The following is a 14,830-nucleotide window of genomic DNA, read 5'->3' on the forward strand; positions in this document are numbered from 1 at the left end:
TTCTTTTTGATTCTATTAATTTATTTCCCTTAATTGAGTTCGTGAATTCGTCCATCTCTACACATGCATATATCTTATCTATAATTAAATCTTCCGTTGGTATCTGATCACTTTTCCAGAGTTGTGCTATCGCAATTCTCGTGGCGGTGTTAATATGTGTTGTGAGGAGCATTGTTTGTTTTGAATAATGTTTTCTCCAAACTCCTAAAAGCATAGCTTCCGGTGTGAGTTCTATTTCCTCTTTCGTGATCTCTGTGAGCCAAGTATGAGTTATTGTCCAAATTTTTTGTATCATGGGGCAGGACCACCACATATGGAAAAACGTACCTCTTTCCTTTTTACACTTCCAACATGAGTCTGATAACGTTGGGTGGATCTTTGCTAATCTCGCCGGTGGGAGGTACCATCTGTAGAATAATTTGTAATAGTTTTCCTTATATGCTGCCGAAAGGGTTATTTTGGATATTGTGGTCCATGTTCTTTCCCAGTCGGCAATATGGATGGCGTGTTGCAGATTTTTTTCCCACGCTATCATTGGTGTTTTGGTCGTATCTTTTATTCTTTCCTGTTCTAAAAGTATTTGGTATATTCTGCTTATTTGTTTGTTTTCATTTCCTATCAGAATCTTATCTAATGGGTTCATAGATTTTTGAATACCGGGTGTTTGATTGTCTTTTTTAAATCTGGATTCTATTTGGGCGTATGTCCACCAATCCATTTTATGATTTAATCTTTCCAGTTCTTGTCTAGATTTGAGTTCCCCGTTTGGGTGTAATATGTCTCTGTACTGGATGGTTTTGGCTATGTCGATCAAATTTGGGTAGATGATGGCTTCCATAGTGGAAAGCCATCTTGGAATTTTGTCGTAGTGTTTATTTTTAATTTCGTACCAGGTTTTTAGTAGTGATTTACGGATCAAGTGCCTGTCAAATATAGTTTGTTTTTGCAATTTATCTTTCCATAAATGCGCATGCCAGCCTGTTTGTAAGTCATGACCTTCTAATACAAGTATTCTCTTATTTTTTAAGTTAATCCACTCTTTTATCCAAATTAGGCTTGCCGCTTTGTAGTATAATTTTAGATCCGGGAGCCCCAGGCCTCCTCTAATTCTATTATCTTGGAGATACACATACTTTATTCTTGGCCTTTTGTTTTGCCAGATGAATTTGGAGATGATTTTATTGATTTCTTTAAAAAAATTTGGTTCCAAGTTAATCGGAGCTGTCTGAAAAAGATATAAAAATTTGGGAAGAATATCCATTTTTATTACAGATATTCTGCCTAACATTGATATTTGTAGGTCTTTCCATTTCTCTAAATTTTTTTTGGTATCTTGCAATAATTTGTCATAATTGTCCTTTTTAAGTGTAATTGTTTTGTTTGTTAATATTAATCCTAAGTACTTCATTTTTTTTGTAGTTTGGAGTTTAGTAGTTTCTTCTAATTTCCTAATTTGTTGTATACTCATGTTTTTTGTCATTAACATTGTTTTCTGTTTATTTATTTTTAGACCTGCAAATTCCCCAAAAATTTCAATTTCTTTGATTAGCTCTGGGCCAGAGCTGGTTGGTTCTTCTAAAAAGAACACCATGTCGTCCGCATATGCCTGTAATTTGTATTCTTCTTTTTTAATTTTAATTCCTTGTATATTTTTATTATTTCTTATTTTATTTAGTAGTAGTTCCTGTGTCAGTATAAATAATAAGGGTGACATTGGGCAGCCTTGGCGGACTCCTTTTTCTATCAAAATTGGTTTTGTAGTGTCTCCATTTATTATTGCTCTGGCCTTTTGGGTGGTATATATATTTTTGATAATGTTTTCAAATCTGTTACCTAATTTTAATTCTCTAATTAACTCATTTAAGTATTGCCAATTAACATTATCAAATGCCTTCTGGGCATCCAGGAAGACAAGAGCTATTTGTTTTCCTGGATGGGCTTCACCATATTCTAAGACGTCTAAAACTGTCCTGGTGCAGTTGAAAATTTGTCTGGAGGGTAGAAAGCCATTTTGGTCTGTGTTGATGATTTTATTTAATATTTCTTTTATTCTGTCTGCTAAGATTACCATAAAGATCTTATAATCCGCGTTAAGCAGAGAAATTGGTCTGTAGTTTTTTATTTTCTGTTTGTCTAACCCCTCCTTTGGTATCATCGTTATGTATGATTCTCTCCAGGATTCTGGAATTTTTGCTTGTTCTAATATTTCATTGTATGTCTCCAGTAATATGGGTTCAAATAGATCTTTATTTCCTTTATAGAATTCCCCCGGGAGTCCATCCGGCCCTGGGGTTTTATTGTTTTTTTGTTTTTTTAATGCTAATTGGATTTCTTGTAGAGTAATTTTTTCATTTAAAATTTGTTTATCGAGTTCTTCAATTTGTATGGTATTATTTTCTTGTATGTATTTAGTAATTTTTACCATTTCAATTGGTTCTTCTTTATATAGGTTGTTGTAATAATCTTGTATTATTTCCTTTTTCTGTTGTTCCATGTGTTGTATTGTCCCGTCTTTATCCTCTAATTGATAAATTAATTTTTCGCTTCTCATTTTTTTGATTTTCTGTGCAAGCCATCTACCTGGTTTGTTAGCTGTTTCAAAGTATTTTTGTTTCGTTTGTTTTAAATTTCTAATAAATTCTTGCTGTTCTAATATATTTATTTTGGATTTAGCTTCCCTTAGTGATATTTGTGTCTGTTTGTTTGTTGGGTTTTGTTGAAGAGTTTTTTCCAGGTTGGCTATTTTATTTACGTAGTGATTATATTCTGCCTTCTCTTCTTTTTGTTTTTTAGCTGTATATGATATAGTAACTCCCCTAGTATATGCTTTCAGTGTGTCCCATAGTATTTGAGTTGAGGTGGGTTGTTTCTTATTTTCCTCTAGAAATAATTTTATTTCTTTGTTTAGCATTTCTGTATATTTTTCATCTCGAAGTAGGTTTGTATTTAATGACCATCTTCTAAATTCTTTCTTTTCCCCCTGCCAAGTGATTGTTATTGGGTTATGGTCAGCCCACGTATTTGGTTCTATGTCAACAGATTTTATTTTTTTGTGCATATTCTTACTTAGCCATACCATATCTATCCTAGAGAAAGAGTTGTGTGGGGCAGAGTAGAATGTAAATTGTTTTTCATTTGGATGTATTAATCTCCACATATCTACCAGATCTAGTTCATCCGTCATTTTCTCAAATGTGGTTGGTAGTGTGGCTCTTTTTATTTTACTCTTGGTTTCTATTTTGTAGTCCAGTTTTTGGTTCACTATTCCGTTATAGTCTCCTATTATACATATATTTGTTTGGTTAAATTGTAATAATATTTCATGTATTTTTTTATAAAATTGTTTCAATTCATGATTTGGTGCATATATATTTACTAATAATATTTTCTCTCCTTTGATTTCTACTTCTACTATAATATATCTTCCTTTTGGGTCAGTTTTTATCTCTCTTGGGTTTAATTCTTTTTTCACATATGTGGCTACCCCTCTTTTCTTTTCTTTTTCATCTAGAGAAGTGTATAGCTCTCCCAATTTGGTGTATTCTAAATATTTTTTGTGTGCAAGTTTGATATGTACTTCTTGTAGACATATTATCTGTGCTTTCTGTTTCAGGAGTTTGGAGAAAACCTTTTTTCTTTTCTGATTGTTGTTGAGACCATTTATGTTTATTGAAATTAGTTTAGTTCCCAGTGGCATTTAGCTTTGAATGGGTAGAAAGAGAATATATAAACAAGAATAAAAGAATAAAAGAAAGAGGGCTTTTCCTTCTTGGTTGTTTTTAGTTCCTTTTGTTTGTTTGTTTCTATTTGTCTGCTGCTGCTGCTGCTGTTTGGGATCTGGTCTTAGCCCCTTCTTCCCTTTCTCTTTCTCCCCCCGTCTCCCCCGTCCTTCCACCTGTTTGTTTGTCAATTTCAATTTCTTCTTCTTTACTAGATTCTAATCTCTCCCCGCTCTCTAACTCTATCTCAGTGTTAACCAATTGTTCGTATATTTCTTGTGCTTTTTCAAGGGAGTCCACTTTAACTCTTCTGCCATCAATATTTATCATCATCCCTTCGGGATTAATCCATCTAAATGTAATTTCTTTTTTGTTTAGGACAGAGGCTAGTGTCTTATAATCTCTCCTTCTCTCTCTTACCTTTCTAGGGATTTGCTTTAATATATTTAATTCTTTACCCTTATATGTCATTTTCCTTCCTCTAGAAATTGCATATACCCTGTCTCTCATGATCCTTCTAGCAAATCTCAGGTGGATCTCCCTCGGGAGTCGGTTTCTACGGGCATAATTAGTGTTAATTCTGTAAATTTCATCCAGTTCACTTATTACCTCTTCCCGACTGGTTTGTAATATTCCTGAAATTATGGTTATCATAATCTCCCCTAAGTTTTCATTCTCTGTCTCTATCACATTTTGAAATCTTAAAAAATAAGAAGATCGTTCCAACTCCAGCTGAATCAGGGAGTTTTCGAGATCCTTATGGGATTCCTTAAGTTTTTGATCTACCTGTTCAATTTTTTTCTCACTCTGTTCTATTTTCTCTTCCACCTGTGTAATTTTTTGTTCATTTTTCTGTGTTGCAAGTTGTGCTGTTTCCAGTCTGTTTTCTAACCTAAGGATATCAGTTTTTAACTCTAGGTGGTTATTGGTAATAAGTTCTTGTAGTTTCAGCATTGCTTCTTGCATAACTGTCAATGTTTTATTCATATTTTGCATTAGTGAGGAACTTTCTTTCTCTTTTTCTTTCTCTGGATTTAACATATCATCTATTTGTCTTTGTGATGCTGAAGAAGCTGAAGATAGTGTATTTGAAGGTGTGGCTGGGGTTGTTTTTTTACCACCTCTGGGCTGGTAATTGGCCATTTCTTTTATAATCTGGTTTTGCTTTTCTAAAATATTATATATTCTATTCCATATGACCATAGGAAATATTTATGCACTTTAAAAGTTCTATTGTTTTTCTTAGAAATGTTAACGTTTTTTACAAGGCTACAAATTCTATAATAATTAATTAAAATTTCTATAGCACTTAATGACTTAATAACTATTTTAGTATATTAAATATATCTAAATATCTAAATATAAGTATATCTGAGTATCAGTGTAGTTATAAACAATTAATCTATTAACAATTATGTAAATATATCTAAGAATCAAAAATAATAATAATAAACAATTAATATTTTTATACTATATATATATATATGCTATATATATATTTTTTTTTAAAAAAGGAACACTGTATCTATAAGGCTATGTCTAAATCTATACTTATGTATTATCTATGCTATTAATCTATTAATACAGACTTCTATTTTATAATTTGTCTAAACCCTTAATATATATGTATTAATTTAAATAAAAAGAGAACTAATAGGTTGTAACATAGAATATAGAAAAAAGGGAAGAAAAAGGAAGGAAAGAAGGAAATTTTTAACTTTTTAAATTGTGAAAACACTTTCTTTGCTGCTTAGCGTTTCCTACTCCCCTAATATGCAAGTTCCAAATCTTCTACTGCAACTTAATAGCCGGATATGATGTCAGTTCATTTACTGTTCTCTTCGCCTCTTGCAATTTGGCCGTTATTCTAAAGTCTTTTACTCCTGTCACAGTCTTTCTGCCGCCAGATAAGATCTTGTAAAGTCTCACTAGTTCAAGTAATCCAAAACCCGACAGCAGAGTCTCACCAAAACAAATCTTTCCTTTCTGTTTAGCTGTGTTCAGGGTCACTCTCTCTGTCAGATTTTTCTCCCTGTGCTGTTCCGGTTTCTCCGCTCACTTCTCCACTCACTTTTCTTATCGGCTGCTTGTCAAACCTCACCGTCGCTTCAGTTATAAATCACCGTCTCTCCCGTTGTATAATAATTATCCCGTTGTATAATAATTATCTGCTGCAGTTTAAATCTTCAAGGTTTTGATCACCACAACAAACAGAGAAATTTCCCACGTTGAACTCCGGCTCACCCAGGCAGTTTCCGGTTCGTAAATCCCAGCGAAAGTGAATGTCAATTAGATGTCTGCGTCAGTTTTGTTTTTTTTAGGCAAAGATGAAAGAATCACAAAGTTGATATGCTTGGGAATATTCTCTTCCCCCTACAGAGATCTGATCTTCAGATATTTTAGTTCCAAATCTGGTCAGATATCAGGCATTTCCCTCCTCTCGCCTTCGCCGCTTTTACTAATTTAAGGGTTTTTTTTTCTTTCTTCCGATCTCCGATTGGGGGTGGGTGTTTTTCAAAATAAAAGTAAGTCTAATTTTAATTGTGCCAGGCTTGTTCTTCTTAAAGTTAACAACAACAGTACAAATATAAGCTGAAGATTTGAAAATCTGTTTATCTCACTTGCTTCCCTCTGCGGTGGCTCATTGAGGCTTCAGGTCCGCCATACTGGTGACAGCTTGACAGACGCCTTTGATCTCCGATAGAGAGGGTGTCCTTCGCACCGATTGTAAAATGCCTTTACCAATCGATGCCTGGATGATCCCTCATTACCCACGTCGCCCTCCAAACGAACTGTGCCCCGAAAGGTCTCAGAAATCGAAGGAAATAGCAGTCATGGGGAGGAGAGATCCTCCTCACAGCTGCTTCGCCCCTCCTTGCCAACCAGGAAGTCCCCGAATTGGTAAACTTTTATTAGCGCAGCATATCACTCCTAGCACTACCACAGGTAAAAGTCCTTCTGAACCTCTAATGGGTTGCCGACTATGATCCCAACTAGAATGACTACAGCCTAAGTACTCTGCTGAGGCCCCAATAGACTCCAAAGTCAGCTATGACACTTTAGGATAGGGAATCAAGTATGCACCTACAACTATGCTGGGGATCCTCTCTGGTTCCTGTCACAGTCCCAGAGATCACGACTCTTGCTGTTACCAAGTAGAGCTTGAGGACGAGTAGAGCTAGAAGCGGCATGTTGACCAACTCTGAGGCTGATGCAACTGCTCCATTCTTAGGCCACCAGAACTGATTTCTGAGCTAATGCCAAGCCATCAGGAGCGATCACTCGCTCCTAACAGAGAGAACCCAAACAAACCAAGTCTGAAAGACTTACCTAGTGACGTTCATGCCAGGTGGCGAGCTTCAAGCGAACTGATCCTCAAAGCTCCAGCCACACCCCTGGCTGAAATCCAGGAAATTCCATTGGTCGAGGCTGGGAGCAATAGAAGATCATCTAACCTGACTGCTTACCTAGCTCCGACTGAGTTGCGCAGTTCTGAAAGCCCGACTAAAGGCCCTGCCTATCTTCGTGACTACCTCACATGTTGGGTTAGCCCAATTAAGAGGGGAGAGGTGTTACATTCTCAGACTGAAGCACACAGGCTTCAGTCAGGTCCTCTATTCTGGAGGGAAAATACTGATTGGCTAGACTGTCTGCAAGCTCCTTATAAAAGGGCTGGCTGTCAGACGGAGCCTTTGCTGGGTTGAAAATAGTTGTCAAATAAAGAGCTGTTGTTTTGAAGCCACTTCTCTCTGCCTCTTCCATTTATCCTATCTAAAAATGGGTACATTTTCATGAATCCTTATAATATGCTTTCTTACTTGCCCTTTTTAAAGCTAAGATAGTTAGCTTATAAGGATCCCCATAAGGGAATTACTCTAACTTGATGGTTTTTGTGATTCTTTTTCTGATTTTCATCTGCACCTCTATAACTGTCTGGTTTGGTGCTGCAACCCAACAGGACCGACACAGACTTCAGAGGATAATCAGAACTGCAGAAAAAACAATCGCTGCCAACCTGCCTTCCATTGAGGACCTGTATACTGCACAAGTCAAAAAGAGGGCGGGGAAAATATTTACTGACCCCTCACATCCTGGACACAAATTGTTTCAACTCCTACCCTCAAAACGTCGCTAGAGAGCACTTCACACCAAGACAACTAGACACAAGAACAGTTTTTTTCTGAACGCCATCACTCTACTAAACAAATAATTCCCTCAACACTGTCAGATTTTCTACTAAATCTGCACTTCTATTCTACTAGTTTTTCTCATCATTCCTATCACCCATTTCCTCCCATGTTGACTGTATGACTGTAACTTGTTGCTTATATCCTAAGATTTTTATTAATATTGCTTCTTCATTGCTTATTTGACCCCTATGACAATCATTAAGTGTTGTACCACATGATTCTTGACAAATGTATATTTTATTTTATGGACACTGAGAGCATATGCACCAAGACAAATTCCTTGTGTGTCCAATCACACTTGGCCAATAAAATTCTATTCTATTCTATTCTATTTTAAATACAGTTATCAGATTGGTGCACAGCATTCAGGTTGCAGATTTTCCTTTAGGTTTTTGGGACATTCATTTGTACCTTGGATCAATTTTGCCTTTCGGCTTACTGATATTCTCAAAGAACAAGTTATTTCAGTAGCAGTCAAAAATTACTTTTTTTCATGCTTGATAAGTAGTGTTTCATATAGTGTATTTTTATCTAGAAATGATGTTAAGCTAATTAGTTATACATTATTGGATCTCCTCTGAATTTCTTTTTAGAACTTGATCAGCTTTAGAGGCTGACCTTAGGACATGTTGTATATTCCTTTATTAAATCAGAAATTTTAACCTTGAGTTATTTTAAGAACTGTTAGGTAGATACCATCTGGACTGAGCAATTTGTTAGTTTTAAATTTGTCAATTAGATTTAGAACTTCTCCTCTTGACATTACAGTTTGTCTTACTTCCTGTGATTTCTTGGTGATGTTAACTCAATGGTTTTGCATATGCCACAATGAAGGTATGCTCTCATTCAGGTACTTTACAATCTCTACATTTAGCACTCTTTTAATTTCCTGGTCTTACAAAGGCCCAGCTACCTACCTTCCTAATGCTCCTCTCCCCGTCTTTCTATCTTATCATCATTGTGCATTTGTGCTTGCATTTCTTTCATGTAGGTTTGTGTTGCTTTTCATATTCCTTCTTTGAGCAGGACGTCTATTTATTACAGCCATTTTTCACTTCCTTGACCTTGCTTCTTAATCATGGAGGTACTTTCTATTATTATGGGTTGAGTATCTCCCAAGCATTCTACAGAATTTTAACTCTCGTGCGTTTCCTTTTTATCACTTTTCTCATTTTTAACAAGTTTTCTAATGTGTCTGTGTCACACTTCCTTGGCAGTTTTCCATTTATATACAAATTAGATTTTAAAGCAGCATGATTTGTGTCTGCAGTTGATTCATTCACACATCTCATGCTAGGTCATGGTCACCACTTTAGTGAGGTACAAATAATTTTATCACTCTTACAAACTGAAATCTGAAGGCGTGGTTTATACCACTGACAAATAACAGCTAGATTTCCTACCAGAGGGTGGCATTTATGTGTGATGGAAATGTACTACAGGTAGTCCATGACTTGAGTACTACTTTTATTATATTTCTAAGTTAGCAAGGCACTACTCTTTTCTTTTACAAAATGCAAAAAGTTTTAGGGTGCAAATATTTATCCCCCTCCACTTTACACGTTACTATTAAAAAGCAAGACAAACATACAAAATAAAGAAAATAATCACTGTATGTTTTACCCTTTTGAAAACAAATCCTTTATGTAATAGTTTACTTGGGAACAAATTTGGACCTGAGCAGGATTTCAAACTCTGTACTTAAAGTCATATAAGAATAAAGGAAATAATGTATGATACATTCTGTTCTGTAAACCACTTAGAGAGCGCTGTAAAGCATTTAAACTTAGACTTACGGTATACACTGCTTCACAGTACTTTACAGCCATCTCTAAGCGGTTTACAGAGTCAACATATATTGCCCCTAACAATTTGGGTCTTATTTTACCCACCTTGGAAGGATGGAAGGCTGAGTCAACCTTGAGCCTGGTGAGATTCGATCTGCCAAACTGCTGTGCCACTATGGCTCTAAAGTACTGTGAAGCGGTAAATAAATCTCAAATGCTATTGCTGTATTCCCATTTTTCTGTTTGAAATACATTAAACTATTATGGTGCTGCACAGTAAGAAATGTATTTAAATGTTATTTATTAAGAAATTGATATGGCTGCCCAGCAGGGGTGGGTTCCGGATTCTTCAACTGCCAGTTCGTTCATGGATGTGTTGCACTGTGTGGTCGGATGTACGTTGTGCACAGGCATGCACAAGACTGAAAAAAAGAAGGTGCTGTCGAGAGAGCCGGCTCGGAGTGTGGCAGGCCTCAGTTGCGAGCAGTTCCAGCAACCCAGGCCACCAAGTTACTAACTGCTGGTGACTCTGTCACATTGTTGTTTATATTCAAATAGAGCTTTTATGAGCTGAATATTTCTTATTTCCTCCTCCTCTTCCTCCCATATGTTTACATTGGATTTGCCTTTAAAAAAAACAACAACAACCTTTCAAGTCTTTCCCAAGAACCTGGCTAGGCAGATATTATTTGATAGTATTAAATATATCATCACACTCAAAACAGCTATTACTATTGATACCACCTTTGCTTTCTTTTTCCACAGTTTTATTTCTATTTGCAGTTTTTTGTATTTTGTGATTTTCTCTACTTTTCTTCTACTTTGCACCTATTTGCAGTTCTGCCAAGTCCACTATCTACTTCAGTGTTTTTCAATCTTTTTTCTTCAGGGGAACCCTTTGGTGTTGTCAGATTTCTGGCAGGACCCTGGTTGAAAAACACTGCATTAAGCTGTTCATCCTGAAGCTGAAATTGGAAATTTTATTGGCCAAGTGTGATTGGACACACAAGGAATTTGTCTTTGGTGCATATGCTCTCAGTGTACATAAAAAAGGTACATTTGTCAAGAATCATAAGGTACAACACTTAATGATTGTCATGGGAGTCAAATAAGCAATCAAGAAACAATCAATATAAATCATAAGGATACAAGCAACAAGTTACAGTCATAGTCATAAGTGGGAGATCGGTGATAGGAATGATGAGAAGACTAATAGTAATAGCAGAATCAGCAAGTGCTGCTACCACCTAGGGGTCTGTGGCTGCGGAGTAGCAGAGAGAGGGCGAGAGAGAGAGAGAGGGAGATTGCACTGCGTACCCTCGCCAGGAATGCCAGGCCTGAGCGGGGCAATAAGTGGAGGCCATTCTCTCCATTCCACCCGCTTCCCCTCCCCATTTTTTGGTGGCTGCGAGGGCCGGTGAGAGGGTCAGAGTGAAGGCAAAGCCGGAGCAGACGGGTTCCGCTCCACCTTAAGCTCCTCTTGCCCTCTCAGGCCCTGAGCTTGAGGGAGTAGTAGGGCCTGCTCTGTTACACTGCCCTGTGCAGGGAAAAGGGAGATAATGAGTTGGCTGCTTGGCCGAGAGCGGTGGCGTGTACGCAGGTACGGGAAGGAGGCGTGAGGATGAGCAGGAGAGAACATTGAGCCACCTGGCACGGCTGAGCCCTGGACTGATAAGCTCCGCGTCGGAGGTGCTGGAGAGGCAACCGCTTCCTCCTTGTCCTCCTCATCCTCCTTCTTCCCGTTGCTGCAGCGAGGGGCTAGAGGAGAGCTCCTGCTGCTGCTTGGCGGCTGCTGCTGTTGAGCATGATTGATCTGCCGGACACGAGGCGGAGGAAGAGGCTGCCCCGCTGCAGAAGTGGGCAGGATTGAAGGGGGGAACTGCCTTGCCTTGCCTTGTCTTCTTATTAAGTTGCGGAACCCGTGGCTGGCCGTTGCGGAACCCTGGTTGAAAAACACTGATCTACTTTTTTGTCTTTCTTATTGATATCATTTTTAAGTCTGGAATGTGGCAGATTAGGAGGGAGATGTGTGACTGTTTGAATTATAAAGTTCCAGAGCAATGTAGCTTCTTCGTTTTCTCTTACTTTGACTATTTTATGATCCCATCAGCTTTCATTTTGCAGGCAAATAGTATTTCCTGCAGATCTTCCATTGTTGCTACTTTGTCATGTTGTTGTTTGCCTGGGCAATATTCTTGCAACAACTAACTAGGTGGTCAGCTTTTTTTGGAGAAATGGCATATGCTATTTGTTGTTGTTACTATTCTTATTCTTCTTATTACACATACATTATATTCTTTGGACTTCTAGCCAAGTATTTCTTATCTCTAGGATTAGATAATGCTAAAATGGTAATTAAACACAGAGAGTGGTCCATAGAATCACAAAATGAAAATGGAACTTCTAAGATGTATGAGTATCATGCATTAGCTATTTCCAAAGTTCAGGTCTGACAGCTTAGCTCCATTTGATGATTACCCCAAATATTAACGAGCATTGTCCAGAACTCAATTTAATGCTTTACTATCAGTTGTTTTGTAAGGTGAGTTTTACAAGTTTCCAAGATGAGATTGAACTGAACACATCCATGGGCACTTCACTGTCAATTTTACCCTTATTCTCAGCCAGTTAAATTCAGCCTCTATTTATTTATTTTTTCATATAAACGAATTTTACATTCAATCGCTCTTAGCTGACAAAGTCTAAAGGCACTTTTTAAGTTGCCAAACGTTGTCTCTTAGCAACAAAATTGATAAATCCATAGCACTGATTTGAACTAAGATACTTAAAACAAGAGCCAGTATGTCCACATTTAGATTGACTATTATATTGTGACTAGTGTATATTTTAAACAACCAATATTTGTACTGTATTCTGGTCTGTGATTGTAAGATTTGCTTTGTTTTAATTTGTAACAATGAAAGACATCATAAAAAAATAGTAGTTTCAGAATAAATGCAGATTAAACTTAAGAACCTATGGAAAAATAATCTTTTTTTGCCTGGCATCAAAAGAAAATCAGTGTAGTATTCAGACTGAGGAAGCATTGCAGAACACCAGCTCTACTACTGAAAATAAGTTTTTGCATATAGCTCACATGGAAAGACCTTCAGAATGCAACAAACCACCATTACGGTATACTGTATTAGTTTTACTGTTTAATGGATGTTAGTTTTTTTTTCTTTTAAGTTCTGAGAAGTAGTAGTAGTTTTTAACTTTGCCAGAAGAGAAGAAAGAGCTAGCCAAAGGTGAGAAGGCTTGGTGTTGGAGAAAACAGCCATGGTGTGGTTAGGGACCTGCTGGTTCCATTTCAAACAGAAAAACAGGCAAAGCTGCATGAATTTTTCTATGACTTGACATTCAGGTGCTCTTCCACATTTTAATTTGAACTGTACATTAATTTGGAGAACAAAAAGAAAAGAGCTTTAGTTGTCTTTCATAGTATCTCCTGCTTTATTTTCCCTCCAACCCCTGCTTTGCATGATAATCTCTCTTGAATTATGATATTCTTTCCAAGTACCAGAGGGGATTCTCATAAATTTTAAACCCCAAAGACTTGTGCTCTGTTCTAAAATATGCTTTGTCATTGTTGAGAACTGTAACTCCTATATAATGTCTTGTGCAACGTTTCAAGGTGCCTTAGCTAGTGAGAGATAAAAGCCCCTCGAGTCTTCAGAGAGGGGCGGCATGCAAGTCTAATAAATAATACTAATACTAATAATAATAATAATAATTATTATTATTATACAACAACACAGCAAACGAGATCACTATGCTGGATTTCTTATTTCATCACCAGTCGGGTGCTTCCCAAGCACCTAGGACTGCGTGATGTAGTGGCAAATTATTATTATTATTATTATTATTATTATTATTATTATTATTATTATGTCAGTACAACACAGCAAACGAGATCACTATGCTGGATTTCGTATTTCATCACCAGTCGGGCGCTTCCCAAGCACCTAGGGCTGTGTGATGTAGCAGCGGATTATGTTTGCCGATCCCAGTAAAGTGGCCTTTTGCAATTGACAGATGGAGATTTTGTCAATTCCAATGGTTTTCAAATTTCCGCTGAGATCCTTTGGCACTGCGCCCAGCGTGCCAAGTACCACTGGGACCACTTTCACTGGCTTATGCCAGAGTCGTTGCAGCTCGATTTTTAGATCTTCGTATTTCACTAATTTCTCTAGCTGCTTCTCCTCAATTCTGCTGTCTCCTGGGATTGCGATGTCGATGATCCATACTTTCTTTTTTTCCACGATCACAATGTCTGGTGTGTTATGCTTCAGAATTCGGTCAGTCTGAAGTCGGAAGTCCCACAGTAGTTTTGCTTGCTCATTTTCAACCACTTTTTCAGGCTTATGATCCCACCAGTTCTTTGCCACTGGTAAATGGTAGTTCCGGCACAAGTTCCAGTGGATCATCTGTGCCACAGCATTATTATTATTATTATTATTATTATTATTATTATTATTATTATCAGCTTTGTTTTTCAAATGTACAACCCTGAACCTTTTATAGTTCATAGTTAGTTTCCTAAATAATTAAAAGCTATGAAATAGCTTATATTATTTTTGTACAAATGGTACTTTCAACCAATAAGGAAAGATAAAATAGTGGATTATAGTTTTTGAATTTGAAGATATTTGTAGGCAGTTTTTTTTTTTAAAAAAAAGCATGATTCATGTATTCAAGTTTTTATATTGCAGTTCCTGATTAATTCATAGAATGATTGTTTAGCATTTTCTTTTACATTTATGATTTGTTAGGCACTGACTTAGCAAGTAGAATAATGTTAAACTCTGACTCCAGATAAAGTTGAAAAATATAATGATGATTAAATGGTTTTTTACTTCAGTGGTACATAAATCACACAGCAAACGATAAGGGAAATGTGATTGTCAAGAGAGATGAAATACAGTATTACAAGATCCTTTTGTAATACTAGTTAAATGTTTTAAAATACGTTTGTGTCACTGCAGGGTAAGTAACAACTATTAATAACTTGCTAAATAATAGAGTCCCTTTATCCATTGAATGTGGAGCTCTGGAGGCAGTTCGAAAAGCAATGTGTACATTTGAAAATAAATATATGCTGCCTGTGAGAAAAACAGCATCTTTGTTATTGTGT

At 36.7% G+C, this 14,830-nt stretch overlaps 1 protein-coding gene across 2 annotated transcripts in view; it reads left to right on the forward strand.

Annotated features, from left to right (window-relative positions):
• Positions 1-14,830, forward strand: part of RFX3 (regulatory factor X3) — a 220,056-nt gene that overhangs the window by 119,118 nt on the left and 86,108 nt on the right. The window lies entirely within an intron of this gene.

This window comes from Erythrolamprus reginae, chromosome 2 (genome assembly GCF_031021105.1).
Source record: "Erythrolamprus reginae isolate rEryReg1 chromosome 2, rEryReg1.hap1, whole genome shotgun sequence".
NCBI lineage: Eukaryota > Metazoa > Chordata > Lepidosauria > Squamata > Dipsadidae > Erythrolamprus > Erythrolamprus reginae.